This window comes from Glycine soja, chromosome 4 (genome assembly GCF_004193775.1).
Source record: "Glycine soja cultivar W05 chromosome 4, ASM419377v2, whole genome shotgun sequence".
NCBI classification, from domain to species: Eukaryota; Viridiplantae; Streptophyta; class Magnoliopsida; order Fabales; family Fabaceae; genus Glycine; species Glycine soja.
Window position 1 is genome coordinate 21962136 of NC_041005.1, and position 14123 is coordinate 21976258.

The 14123-nt window shown below is 35.4% G+C and overlaps 1 non-coding gene across 1 annotated transcript; it reads left to right on the forward strand.

Annotated features, from left to right (window-relative positions):
• Positions 1-259: 259 nt before the first annotated feature.
• On the forward strand, positions 260-366 carry LOC114410960. The gene has a single exon (XR_003666350.1). It is a non-coding gene; the product is annotated as a small nucleolar RNA R71 (small nucleolar RNA).
• The last annotated feature ends 13757 nt before the right edge of the window (positions 367-14123 follow it).

Below are 14123 nucleotides of genomic sequence, written 5' to 3' on the forward strand. Positions count from 1 at the left end.
CAAGGCATCAAGTTTTCCCTCAAGCTTTTTATTTTCAACAGATGAAGATGAATCCATGGCCACCTCATGGACTCCTCTAAGGACAATAGCATCGTTTCTTGCACTGAATTGTTGGGAGTTAGAAACCATCTTCTCAATCAAATTCTTAGCCTCAGCAGGGGTCGTATCACCGAGAGCTCCACCATTGGCAGCATCAATCATACTCCTCTCCATGTAGCTAAGTCCCTCATAGAAATACTGCAAAAGGAGTTGCTCAGAAATCTGGTGGTGAGGACAACTTGCACACAATTTCTTAAATCTTTCCCAGTACTCGTACAAGGTCTCTCCACTAAGTTGCTTGATGCCAGAAATGTCTTTTCTGAAGACAGTGGTCCTAGATGCAGGGAAGAATTTCTCCAAGAACACCATCTTAAGGTCATCCCAGCTAAAAATGGACCTGGGAGCAAGGTAGTACAACCAATCTTTTGCCACTCCCTCTAGAGAATGAGGAAAAGCCTTTAAAAAGATATGATCTTCCTGGACATCAGGGGGCTTCATGGTGGAACAAACAATATGGAACTCCTTAAGATTCTTATAAGGATCTTCACCTGCAAGACCATGAAACTTGGGCAGCAAATGTATTAGTCCAGTCTTGAGAACATATGGAACACGCTCATCAGGATATTGAATGCACAAGCTTTCATAAGTGAAATCAGGTGCAGCCATCTCCCTAAGAGTCCTCTCATGTGGTGGAGGTTGAGCCATGTTCTCAGTATGAAAATTAATAGTTGAATGCTCAAAATTAGAATATTCAGAATCACCAGCAACATAATACTCAAAATGATCAGGATGCTCAAAATGCACAAAATGACCAGGATGCACACTATGCCTAACTAATCTATGAAAGGTTCTATCTATTTCAAGATCAAAGGGTTGGAAATCATCTGGATTGCCCCTAGTCATGCACTATATGTAGCAAATAATGTGTTTCTCAACAAGCACCTAACAAGGGGGTAAAACTACAGCTATACTCAAACGATATCCAAATGAGTTGAAATTTTGTGAGGAACACCCTAAAATCATTAAAAGATAGCACAAAAATTTTCAGACAAAAATTCAAATTCTAACTATGAAAACTGGCTAAGGAAAGTTTAGAAAAATAAGACAATAATACTAAAAAAACAAAAAAAAAACTTAGTAAACGACTAATTTTTCAAGTTTAAAATGGCAACGGACTGCAGGTGGAACACAGGTCAGTTTCCACGGCATAAGAAATTTTCTTCTACCCCAAATGCATATATAATAATCGTCATTCTGATAACCGGAGATAAAGTTATGGTTGTTTTAAGTTTTGCTAAACACAAGTCCCCAAAATTTTTGCCTCTCTCAAATTCAGCCACACCAAGTGCTTCTGGTATTTTTCACACAAAATATGGACTAAAAGAAACTACCACACAAAAAATCAGCCAAAAATAACAACTCTAACTATCAAAACAAAAATCGTCAATTAAATTGCAATATTAGTCGGTAGTTCAGTCGCTGTCACAACCTACCCTTCGGAGGGAGGGCGACGCGCGACTCACGGGTGCGTCTTCCATGAAAGGAAAATGCACGGAGTCGCCACCAACGTTTATTTGAGGAAAACATCGGAAAAACCGGAAAAAGACGTGGTCTATGCACTTTAAGTGAAAGGTTCGGGAGTTGTATTTACGCACGGGGAATGTATTAGCACCCCACGCGTCCGTCACAAGGGACGACAGCCTTTTAATCAAGTGTGCAAACATGACTTCAATTTGTTTTATTTTCCCTTTTTTACGTTCTTATGTCTTTTTGTGCCTTTTATATATTTTATCTTTTTGTGGTCGACAAGGGTGTTTCCCTTGCTCCTACGTATTCCTCAATTGTGATAAGGAAATCAAACCTACGTAGTTCTTTGAGAAATAAACGTTGGTTAAATTGTTTTTATCCTTTTTTGCAAGATATATATTTTGATTGAATGAAAGGTCGTTTAAGGCGTTGGACCATTAAACGATCTTTCGATTCTTTTGAAAGGAGAGTAAACATTAAGGCATTGGACCATTAATGATCTCTTGGTTTTTTGAAAGAGGTGACAAAGCTACGTGTTGATTTTAGGCTTTAAAAATCCGTGTTTAACCAATAAAAGCGGAAAAGACCATTTCAAGGCGTTGGACCTTAAAAAATGGTTTTTAGGTGATGACAAAAACTTGATTTATGAATTGATTTTAGCCTTAATATCACTTTGGTTATTAGTCAATTCGATTAAGAAAGAAAATCCCAAAGAAAAATGTCCGATTGATTTTTTTTTATTATTTTATTAAATGATATTTTTTGATTATTATATTATTATTTTGCCTCTTTTTTGGTTTTAAACGTGGTTACGGCGTGAAAGATTGGTCGGATTTTATTCTAACAGAAATTAAAAGATGTCACAATTCAAATAATCGGTGGAAATTTATTTTATTTTTGATTAGGCGAGAAAATGACTTAAATAAATGACTAAAGCACGTCAAAAGGGGTACGGAAAGTAAATGAAATAAAAATAAAAGCACGCGAAACAAGTGGGGACCACTATGGGTACATGGAATGAATTGAAAGGTTCGATTTCAGAACTTACCGGTTGAAGACCGAAGAACGAACGGAGAACGATGAAGAACGGTGGAAAATCTTCGTGAAATCGCCAACGGAAACATCTCAGAAGCATTACGGAAGCGCCTCGGCTTGGATTTTCTTCACGGAAACAATTTTTCTCACTAATTTTAAGTGATTCTCAGATACCAAGAGGGTTGAACATTTTTGTTCTGCCCTCCTCCCCCTATTTATAGGGGAAAAGAGGGAGGTGGTTGCCGCCCAACTCGCCCAGGCGAGCTGGGTTGCTTCCACCAGAAGGCACCGCCTTCTGTTGAAAGATCCTGGAAGGCCCAATCATCCCTGATTGCTATTTGTACACCCATGTTTACTAAATACACCCCCTCTGCCCCTTTTTTGCTGATTCTTTTTCCGTAACGTTACGGAACTTTACGAATTACATAACGATACTTGTTTTCTTTCCGTAATGTCACGAAACCTTACGGATTCTTTTTCCCTTCTTACGGAACATTAACACTTCCTTTCAACTCCCGACATGTCGCGGAACTTCACGGATTGCCTAACGATGGGCGTCAAGTACCTTGAAGTGGTCAAGCGAGGGTCGCATCCCAACAAACAGATGATCCCCGGATGAAATTAGGGTATGACAGTCGCTAAACATTGTTCACAGCAAAACACCAACTGAATCAGTCGCTAAACATGGAACACGACTGAAATGCAAAACAGAACGCTACTCAAAACAAAACAACACCCACTCACAACCTAAACGATAGAGTTGCACACAAAAAAAACACTATTATGAACCTTTGGCCCACTGCTCCCCGACAATGGCGCCAAATTTGATCAAGGTCGTACCCAAATCAAATAAACATTAAAAATGCAGTATCTAGGAAGTGATCCTAGGTCGTCTCCCAACGAGCAATGGTCAACCAAACGTTCATAACAGATAGTAATAAAATAGTAAAGAATTGGGGGGTTGTTTGTTTTCGTAAATTAAACAGCAAACAAATTTGAATTAGAAAATAACAGAATTAAAACATGTTGTTTCCCCTTGATTCACAAGGAAGTCTCTTATCCTAGGTACGAGGATTTATCCCTAACCAGTTCAACCACTTAATCCAACCCTAAATTAAATTACTAAGCGAAAATTAACATAAGGCTGTCATTATGTGATTAAGCAACACATACACCAATTAATCATGAACGAAACTGATCATTAAGCATGAACGTAAATTAAGCGCAGAGACAATTAATCAAGCACTAAGCATGCATGGATTAATAGCAACAAATACAGAGTAATTGGTGAAGAGGAAAAACTTATCAGAATTCAATAGTAATAACAAAACCTCAAAGAAAGTTGTGCTTGATCCTCAAGAGAAAACAACGCTGGACACTTAGCCTTCCACTAATCAGTAGAAAACAAAATTGTAGATTGAAGCAGAAATGAAATTACAGAAAACAAATTTTATTCTACATGAACGGTGTGCATGAACAGTAAAAACTGGAATTGTAAAACTCTAAAATTATTCTCCTCTCCAAAAACGAAAAACTCCTAAACTAAAACCTTGGTGCTGTTATATAGGTCCTCAGCCCCAAAACTTGCAAATCTATTTTAAGTCCAATCCCATAAATAAAATAAAATCTGGACAAGATAAGATAAGATTGGATGAAATAAAATTTGGACGAAATAAAATCTAGATAAGATAAGATTAGATTGGATGAAATAAAATAAAATCTGGATAAGATAAGATTTGATAAAATAAAATTGTCTGCTCTCTTCAAGTCCAAGCCCAATTCCAGATTCAAGCCCAATTGCATATAATGCTCCTGAAATTAAATTAAAAACACAAAATTAGTCAAGTAGGCCCAAATGATAAAACTGCATAATTAATTTGACAATTAAGGCTAATCAGTAGTTATAATGGTGGCAAAAAGGGTTAAGAAATAGGAGAAAATAATGACACATCAGTACCCCACAAGTTTAGGGTACCTTAGTCATGTCAAATTTTTTCAGCCCTTGTATTTTAGGGCACCTAGACTAGTTTTTGTATTAGGGGTAGTTTTGTAATTTCACACGCATTAAGTGCACTATTTGATGTGTGTTGGGAGAGAAATTTAATTGAATTGGGAGAAGCCTAATCCAATTAAATTTTGAACCAGCCTAAGGGGGAGGTGAGCATTTGCTTGCTACACCTCATTGCCACATCATATAGTCACACTTTGTGCATGTCTTTCGTGTTTTACATGCCTCATGACACCTAAGCATACTTAATGAAAAATCTTATATTTGATCTTGGATTAGTGGGCTGAACCATAGCTGAAATTCACTAATCATAATTAGTGAAATTTTGGCTCCACAAATTCAAATTCAAATTCAAGTGAAATTTGTGTGACACTTAGGCTATAAATAGAGGCCTTGTGTGTGCATTTTGCAACTTTGATCATTTGAGAAATTATACTTCAAAGTTCAGACCTCATTCTTCCTTTTCTCTCTCTCAAAATTTTGTTCCCCTCTCCCCCTTTCCCCCTCTCCCCCCACTTATCTTCTCCTACCTTCATGCTCTTATCCATGGCTTCCTATGGTGGTGAGCTTGTTCTTGACTCATCTTCTCCTTGAAGTGGCATCTCCAATCACCTTTCCTCCTTCTTCATTCTGGTGCCATTGATCTTAAAGAAGCAAAGGAATTCATTGATGAAGAAGATCCAAGGCCTATAAGCTCTACATGGAGCTACATTAGAGCAGTAGAGAGAATGTGGGAGTAAAAGAAATTAAAGGTGGAGAAGGAGGCACCACCGTAATTCAAAAGGTGGTCAACAATATAGAATTGGAAATTGACTTTGGCCGAGAATTGGTGTTGGGGTTAGATGTTGTTAATGGGGAATAAAAGAAAAACAAGAAATTGGGCAAGGCTACTAACCTTGTGTAACATCCCTAGTTATTATTATGATTTTTCTAAATTCATTTTTGAAATTATGGAATAAAAAATTAATTAAGATACGTGTTGGACAAGTGGCCTCAGATATCTTAAGAAGGGGGGGTTGAATTAAGATATCACAAAATATTTCCCTTATTAAAATTTTATTTCACTTTCTATTCAAGTTATAAATTCCCTTAAAAATGAACTTCTTAAATATTGATTCAAATAGAGCAATTTGAATATGAATATAAAACAATAATAAATAAAGGAGTTTAAGGGAAGAGAGATTGCAAACTCAGATTTATACTGGTTCGGCCACACCCTTGTGCCTACGTCCAGTCCCCAAGCAACCCGCTTGAGAGTTCCACTATCTTGTAAAAGCCTATTACAAGATCTGAACCACACAAGGGCAACCCTTCCTTTTTGTTCAGATTTCTTTACAACAAGAGACCCTCGGTCTCTTAATCCTTTTTCAGAATAAAGAAGAAGAAAAGAAGTAATCTCTCTTGAAAGAGATAGATTGAACAATTTGAGCACTCAAATAATTCCTTATTGAATCACAAGTGTTTTGGCCATGGAATTTTTAAGAAGATAAAATGATTTTGCTTTTTAAGAGGATAAGACCTTTTTGTTCTGAAAAACTCTTAGCAAATTCGTGTCTCAAGTCACATATATATAAGCCTTTGATGGCCATTCAAGAAACAAGTAAAAACATGTGACTGTTGAGAATATTTTTCTGAAAATCTTCTCTGGTAATCGATTATAGTATATGTGTAATCGATTACAAGCTTTAAAATTTGAATTAAAACGTTCAGTAACTGCTGGTAATCGACTACCATATATGTGTAATCGATTACACAGTGCAAATTTTGAATTCAAATTTTAATAGCTGTTGTAAATCAGTTTTGGCCACTGGTAATCGATTACATCCTCTGGTAATCGATTACTAGAGAGTAAATCTCTTGAAAAGGACTTTTTAACTTAAATTTCTTGGCCAAACCTTTTGCTACTTCAATAGGAATTCCCTTCCTATTTTAATATACACTTTCTAAGACTCTAGAAACTATCTTGATCATCCATCTTGAATATCTTTGTCTTGAATAAAGCTTTAAGAAACATGTAACCCTTTGGCAAGCTTTCCCTTTGGCATCATCAAAACATTCAGCTTGATCCTTTGTCTACAATCTCCCCCTTTTTGATGATGACAATCCTGAAATCAAGACAAGCTATATACAAGATGATAGCCCGTTCACACAGCCCTTACTCCCCCTATCTTTTGGCATGTATGCCTAACTTTAATGATTTTAATTGATTTCTAACCCAAGTTCTCTCCCCCTTTGGCAACATCAAAAAGAACTAAGCAAGACAATCAATAGCTAAACAGAGCCAAACCTTAAACCAAAATAAATCCATACATTGTCATAATCAACCAAAGCAAAGTCTAGAAATATAATAATAGTGCAAGATTACGATAACTAGAGCAACAAAAAGCCAAATACACGGCGATAAAACAAAGTACTAATAATACTTAATCACTAATAATACTTAGTCATAATAATAACATATAAGCTAAGAGGATGATGGAGGCGGTGGTGGTGGATCAAAGCAAGTACGGATGAAGGAGACATCTTCTTCGACTTTGGTGATCCTTGATTCCATGGCATCGAACTGCATGTCGACTTGCAATTCCATAGCATCAAACTTGTCACCAACAAAGCTCTGAAGACCATCAAACTTGTCCAAAAGCTTTCGAAGAAGAGAGGAATTATCTTCAACTGGTAGATTGCCTTCATCATCAGTAGGTTGAGCACCCTTTTTGACCCAAGAGCCATCATGCTCTTTGCGGTAACCAAAAGAAGCAATCACAGCAGCACCAATTAAAAAGGATCTCTTGATTGGAACGTAAGGTTTAGAATCAAGAGGAATTTGAAAATGGCGAAAAAAGAGAGTGACAAGGTGTGGATATGGCAAGGGAGCATTTAATCGCAATGCCTTATGCATGCGATATCTGATTAAGTGTGCCCAGTCAAGTTGACGCCCGGTATGAAAGGCCCACATGATAACAAGATCTTCCTCAGAAACCTGGGCAAGGTTGGAAGATCGTGGAAGCAAAATACGCACAATTAGATAATGAAGGATGCGGCTTTCAAAAGCTAATGAACCGGCAAGAAGGCGTCCGGTCATATCCGCATGGTTGGTGCAGACCAACTGGCGGGCATCATGTGCAGAGAAATCAAATTTCCAATCGTCATTCAATGTACCTTCAAATGGTACACCGTCACTGGACAACTGGGTTAAGTCATGGAAAAGGGATTGGTCAATGACCATTTTTATCCCAAAAACCTCAGAAATCAAAGTACTTTTCTGAATTTCAAGATTACAATAAAAGGCTTTAACCAATTCAGGATAAACAGGCAATTGTAATGACATGAAAGGTATGAGACCTAAGTTCTGAAATGCTTGAATGCAATCAAAAGTTTCAGCAGAGAAGAATTCCATATCAATGAACTTAGGGTCGATGATGGAACGAGATGAAAAAAGATTTGAGTACCGTTTCTGCTGTTCTTCGGAAGAGAACAATGTGGAAGAGGATAAGGAAGGTGGAATTGGTGCTGTGGATGCACTGTTGGCTCCGGAACGATGAGCTCTTGAAGCCGAAGCGGAGGCGGAGGAACCCTTACGTTTCTTTGATGATTCTGCCATATGATGGAGTTTTTGCAGATTTCAATCGGTGAAATCAAAAGGAAATTGAAAAAGAAGAAGATTGCAAGTTATGGGAGTCGATTTGATGAAGAAATGAGTAAGATAGGAAGGTTTGAAGGTTTGGGAATGGAGGAACGTCGCAAGGGGGAAGAGGCTGCGCAGGGGTTTCTGAAAAATGTGATATTTATAGACCAGGACGCATTGTAATCGATTACAAGTAATGGTAATCGATTACAGGTGGAGGCAGCCTACTGGTAATCGATTACAAGTATACTGTAATCGATTACAGGCCATCTGTTCTAGTGTAATCGATTACAGTATTCATGTAATTGATTACTAGAAAAAAACAATAGCCTTTTCCTAAAGGAAAACTTATTTTTAAGTCTAAAGACTTATACTATCTTAAGAGTTAATTATACTAACAAGAAAAGTAAACTAAATTAACCAGAAACAAGCATCATACTTAATCAAAACACAGTCAATCAATCATAAACTTTACCTATCCAAATTACTAAGGTCTAAAAGTCCTAATTCTCTTCTTATTGAAAAGAATATATCCTTTGGGAGAGGTTTTGTAAAGATATCAGCAAGCTGATTCTTTGTATCAACAAACTCTAGCAAACAATCTCCCTTTAGAACATGGTCTCTTAGAAAATGGTGCCTGATTTCTATATGTTTCGTTCTAGAATGTTGTACAGGATTTTTGGATAGATTTATGGCACTAGTGTTATCACACCTAATAGGTATTCGATCAAGAAGGATACCATAGTCAGATAATTGTTGCTTCATCCATAAAATTTGTGCATAACAACTGCCAGCAGAAATATATTCCGCTTCAGCAGTGGATAAAGCAACACTATTTTGTTTCTTACTATGCCATGAGACAAGAGCAGATCCAATGAATTGACAAGTTCCACTTGTGCTTTTTCTATCAGTTTTGGATCCGGCAAAGTCAGAATCAGAATATCCTATTAAGTTACATGTTGAGTTCTTAGGATACCATAATCCTAAATTGATTGTACCTAATAGATATCTCATGATTCTCTTTACTGCACTTAAATGTGATTGTTTGGGGTTGGATTGAAACCTAGCACACATGCATACACTAAACATAATATCAGGTCTACTAGCAGATAAATAGAGAAGAGATCCGATCATACCTCGATACTGTTTCATGTCTATAGATTGACCAAATTCATCTTTATCTAAGTAACAGCTAGTGCTCATTGGTGTAGCCATGTGTTTTGCACTTTCCATACCAAATCTTTTGATCAATTCCTTGCAGTACTTGGCTTGATTGATGAATATACCTTCTTGAGTTTGCTTGATTTGTAATCCCAGGAAGTACTTTAGTTCTCCCATCATTGACATTTCAAATTCACTTTGCATATCAAGGGAAAACTCCTTGCACAATTAATCATTAGTAGATCCAAAAATTATATCATCAACATATATTTGAACCAACAAAATATCATTATGCTTTCTCTTTATGAACAATGTGGTATCCACTTTTCCTCTAGAAAATTCTTTTTCTAGGAGAAAATTGCTTAAACGTTCATACCATGCCTTAGGGGCTTGTTTCAAACCATAAAGAGCCTTTTGCAATTTATAAACATGATTTGGTTTATCCAGGATTTCAAAACCTGGGGGTTGTTCAACATATACTTCTTCTTGAATTATGCCATTTAGAAAAGCACTTTTAACATCCATTTGATAAAGCTTAAAATTCATTATGGATGCATATGCTAAGAGCATTCTAATGGCTTCTAATCTTGCAACTGGAGCATATGTTTCTTCATAGTCTATTCCCTCTTCTTGATTATACCCTTTTGCTACTAACCTAGCCTTATTTCTAATAATTATGCCATGTTCATCTAATTTATTTCTAAAAACCCATTTTGTTCCTATGACAGGATAATTTTCAGGTTTTTCTACTAGTTTCCACACATTGTTTCTTTCAAATTGATTTAATTCTTCTTGCATGGCAATGATCCAGTTATCATCTACTATGGCTTCATTTATATTTTTAGGTTCAATCATAGATATAAAATCCATATTATTGCATAAATCTTTAAGAGAATGTCTAGTTGTTACCCCTTTTGAGATATAACCAATAATGTTGTCGAGGGGATGATCTCTTGAGGCTTTCCATTCTCTTGGAAGTTCATTATTTGCTCTAACTCCATTATCTTGAGAATCCTCATTGCTTCCTTCATCTTTTTCTTTAGAATCATTTCCATGAATATGTGTATCTTCTAAGGAATCTGAAATATCATCTAAAAGATCCTTCCTTGGAAGAATGGCATTAGACTCATTAAAGGAAACATGTATAGACTCTTCAATTGTCATTGTTCTTTTATTATATATTCTATAAGCTTTACTATGCAGAGAATATCCAAGAAAAATACTTTCATCTGACTTAGCATCAAATTTTCCTAAGTTATCTTTTCCATTATTCAATACAAAACATTTACAACCAAAGATATGAAGATGTGAGATGTTTGGTTTTCTGCCATTGAACAATTCATATGGAGTTTTCTTTAGAATGGGTCTTATTAAAGCCCTATTTAAAATGCAACATGCAGTATTAACGGCTTCAGCCCAAAAGTATTTTGGAAGAGGAGTATCATTTAATAAAGTTCTAGCAATCTCTTCCAAAGATCTATTTTTCCTTTCAACAACACCATTTTGTTGAGGGGTTCTTGGTGCAGAAAAGTTATGCTCAATCCCATGCTTATCACAAAATAACTCAAATTCTTTATTTTCAAACTCACCCCCATGATCACTCCTAATAGATATAATCTTGAGATTTTTCTTATTTTGAATGATTTTTGCAAGTTTTCTAAATGCTTGAAATGCATCATTCTTATGAGTGATAAAAAGAGTCCATGTGTATCTAGAATAATCATCAACTATAACAAGAGCATAGTAACTTCCTCCAAAACTCATGATTCTGGAAGGACCAAACAAATCCATATGTAGTAATTGTAAGGGTTGAGTAGTTGAAACAATGTTTTTAGATTTGAAAGAAATTCTAGTTTGTTTTCCCTTTTGACATGCATCACATAGCCTATCTTTTTCAAATCTTAGTTTTGGCAAACCAACAACTAAATCTTTTGATATTAATCTATTTAAATGTTCCATGTTTATATGTGCAATCCGTTTATGCCACAACCATGGATCATCATCTTTACTAAGAAAACATTGATTATTATCTAGTTTTTGACTTAACTCTATCATGTAAACATTGTTGACTCAAAACCCTATATGCTTTATATTCGTATCATGTTTATGTTCAATGACACACTTTTGAGAATCAAATGATACCAGATAGCCTTTGTCACATAATTGACTCACACTAAGCAGACTATGTTTAAGACCTTCAACAAGTAGAACATTTTCAATGGAGGTTGAAGAATTTGTACCTATTTTTCCAACTCCAGGAACTCTACCTTTGTTATTGTCACCATAAGTTACATGTCCGCTTTTCTTGGGAGAGATATGTGTGAATTTTGATTCGTCTCCCGTCATATGTTTTGAGCATCCGCTATCTATGTACCACTTTTTCCTCAAGGGTTCCTACAAAATCAAGGTTGTAACTTAGGTACCCAAACTTAATTGGGTCCTTGTGTGTTAGTATGAATAACAGATCCTTTTGGGACCCAAATCATTTTAATATTGTTACAATTTCTTCTAAAATAGCATGTAGATGTGCCATGCCGTTTTCTTCCACAGTAAAAACATGTGATAGAACTAGAATTATATTTTTGTGTGGAAGTAGAGAAGTTTTTATGAAATTTTTGTTGTTTTTCAGATTTATATCCTAGTCCAGCCTTATTGGAGGCATGTCTTTGTTTTCCTAATATGACATCTAAATTATTTTTACTATAAGAAAATTTTGCAAGTGAGTTTTTCAACTCTTTAATTTCTTTTTCATAATTTTCACAACAACTACAAGAATCTGACATTTTCATGTCAGAAATAGTAGAGATATGAACTTTTTCATTTGGTTTAGAAATTGAGACTTCATTTCTAAGATGATCTAATTCTTTGTTTAATTTTCAAATTTCATTTTCTAAATTTGAAATTGTTTTCTTAGAAGATGAAACTAACTTAGCAAGTTTAATTGACTCTTTATGCAGATCAGCAAATGCATCTTGCAATTCATCAAAAGAAATAGATAAGTTGTTTGAAGATGTTACCTCTCCATCACTTTCATAACTTTTAGCCATAAGGCAGAGGTTTATCTCTTCATTTTCTGAATCTTCAGAAGATTCCATATCATTTTCATCCCATGTAATGTATGCTTTCTTCAATTTCTTTTCATTAATATTTTTCTTTTCAGACTTCTCCATCTTTTTCTTGAAGATGGGACAATCAACCCTCAGATGTCCAGGTTGATTGCACTCAAAGCATTTTAGAGTAGAGGATGAAGTTTTTGTCTTTCTTTTAGATTTAAAATTGGGTCGCTTTTGATTTCCTCTGACTCTCAGGAACTTGTTGAATCTTTTTACAAAAAGACTAATATCTTCATCATTATCCAAGTCAATTGAATCTTCTTTATCAATGTCTTCTTGGATAGCAGATGAGGCTTTAAGAGCGATTCCCTTCTTCTTCTTATCAGTTTCTTCATGTTGATTTAATCTCAATAATTCCATTTCATGCTCCTGCAATTTTCCAAATAATGTAGCAAGATACATACTAGACAAATCTTGAGATTCTGTGATGGCTGTTACCTTTGGTTGCCATTCTCTATTAAGACATCTTAAAACTTTATTTACTAGATCTTCATTTTGAAAAGTTTTTCCTAGATATGCAAGATGATTAACTATGTGTGTGAACCTCTTTTGCATGCCTTGTATACTTTCATTTACATTCATCCTAAACAGTTCATATTCACGAGTTAATGTGTTTATCCTAGATCTTTTAACATCTGTTGTGCCTTCATGTGTTACTTGTAGTGTATCCCACATATCCTTAGCACTTTAACAATTTAAAACCTTAAAGTATTCATCTATTCCTAGGGCAGATGTAATAATATTTTTGGCCTTTAAATTATATTGTACTAATCTTCTTTCTTCCTCAGTCCAATCTGCTCTAGGTTTTTCTATTGTTGCACTTCCGACCACTATAGAGGGAACATAAGGTCCTTGTTCTATGGCTTCCCAAATATTTAAATCTATTGCCTCTATAAAGATTTGCATGCGGGTTTTCCAGTAGTGGTAACCCACACCATTAAAGATGGGAGGTCTATTTATAGAATTTCCCTCGAGAAACAAGTAGTTTGATGAGGCCATAATTCTTGAAGCTTCTAAACTTTATACAAGAATGAAGCTCTGATACCACTTATTGGACAAGTGGCCTCAGATATCTTAAGAAGGGGGGTTTGAATTAAGATATCACAAACTATTTCCCTTATTAAAATTTTATTTCACTTTCTATTCAAGTTATAAATTCCCTTAAAAATGAACTTCTTAAATATTGATTCAAATAGAGCAATTTGAATATGAATATAAAACAATAATAAATAAAGGAGTTTAAGGGAAGAGAGATTGCAAACTCAGATTTATACTGGTTCGGTCACACCTTTGTGCCTACGTCCAGTCCCCAAGCAACCTGCTTGAGAGTTCCACTATCTTGTAAAAGCCTATTACAAGATCTGAACCACACAAGGACAACCCTTCCTTTGTGTTCAGATTTCTTTACAACAAGAGACCCTCGGTCTCTTAATCCTTTTTCAGAATAAAGAAGAAGAAAAGAAGTAATCTCTCTTGAAAGAGATAGATTGAACAATTTGAGCACTCAAATAATTCCTTATTGAATCACAAGTGTTTTGGCCAAGGAATTTTTAAGAAGATAAAATGATTTTGCTTTTTAAGAGGATAAGACCTTTTTGTTCTGAAAAACTCTTAGCAA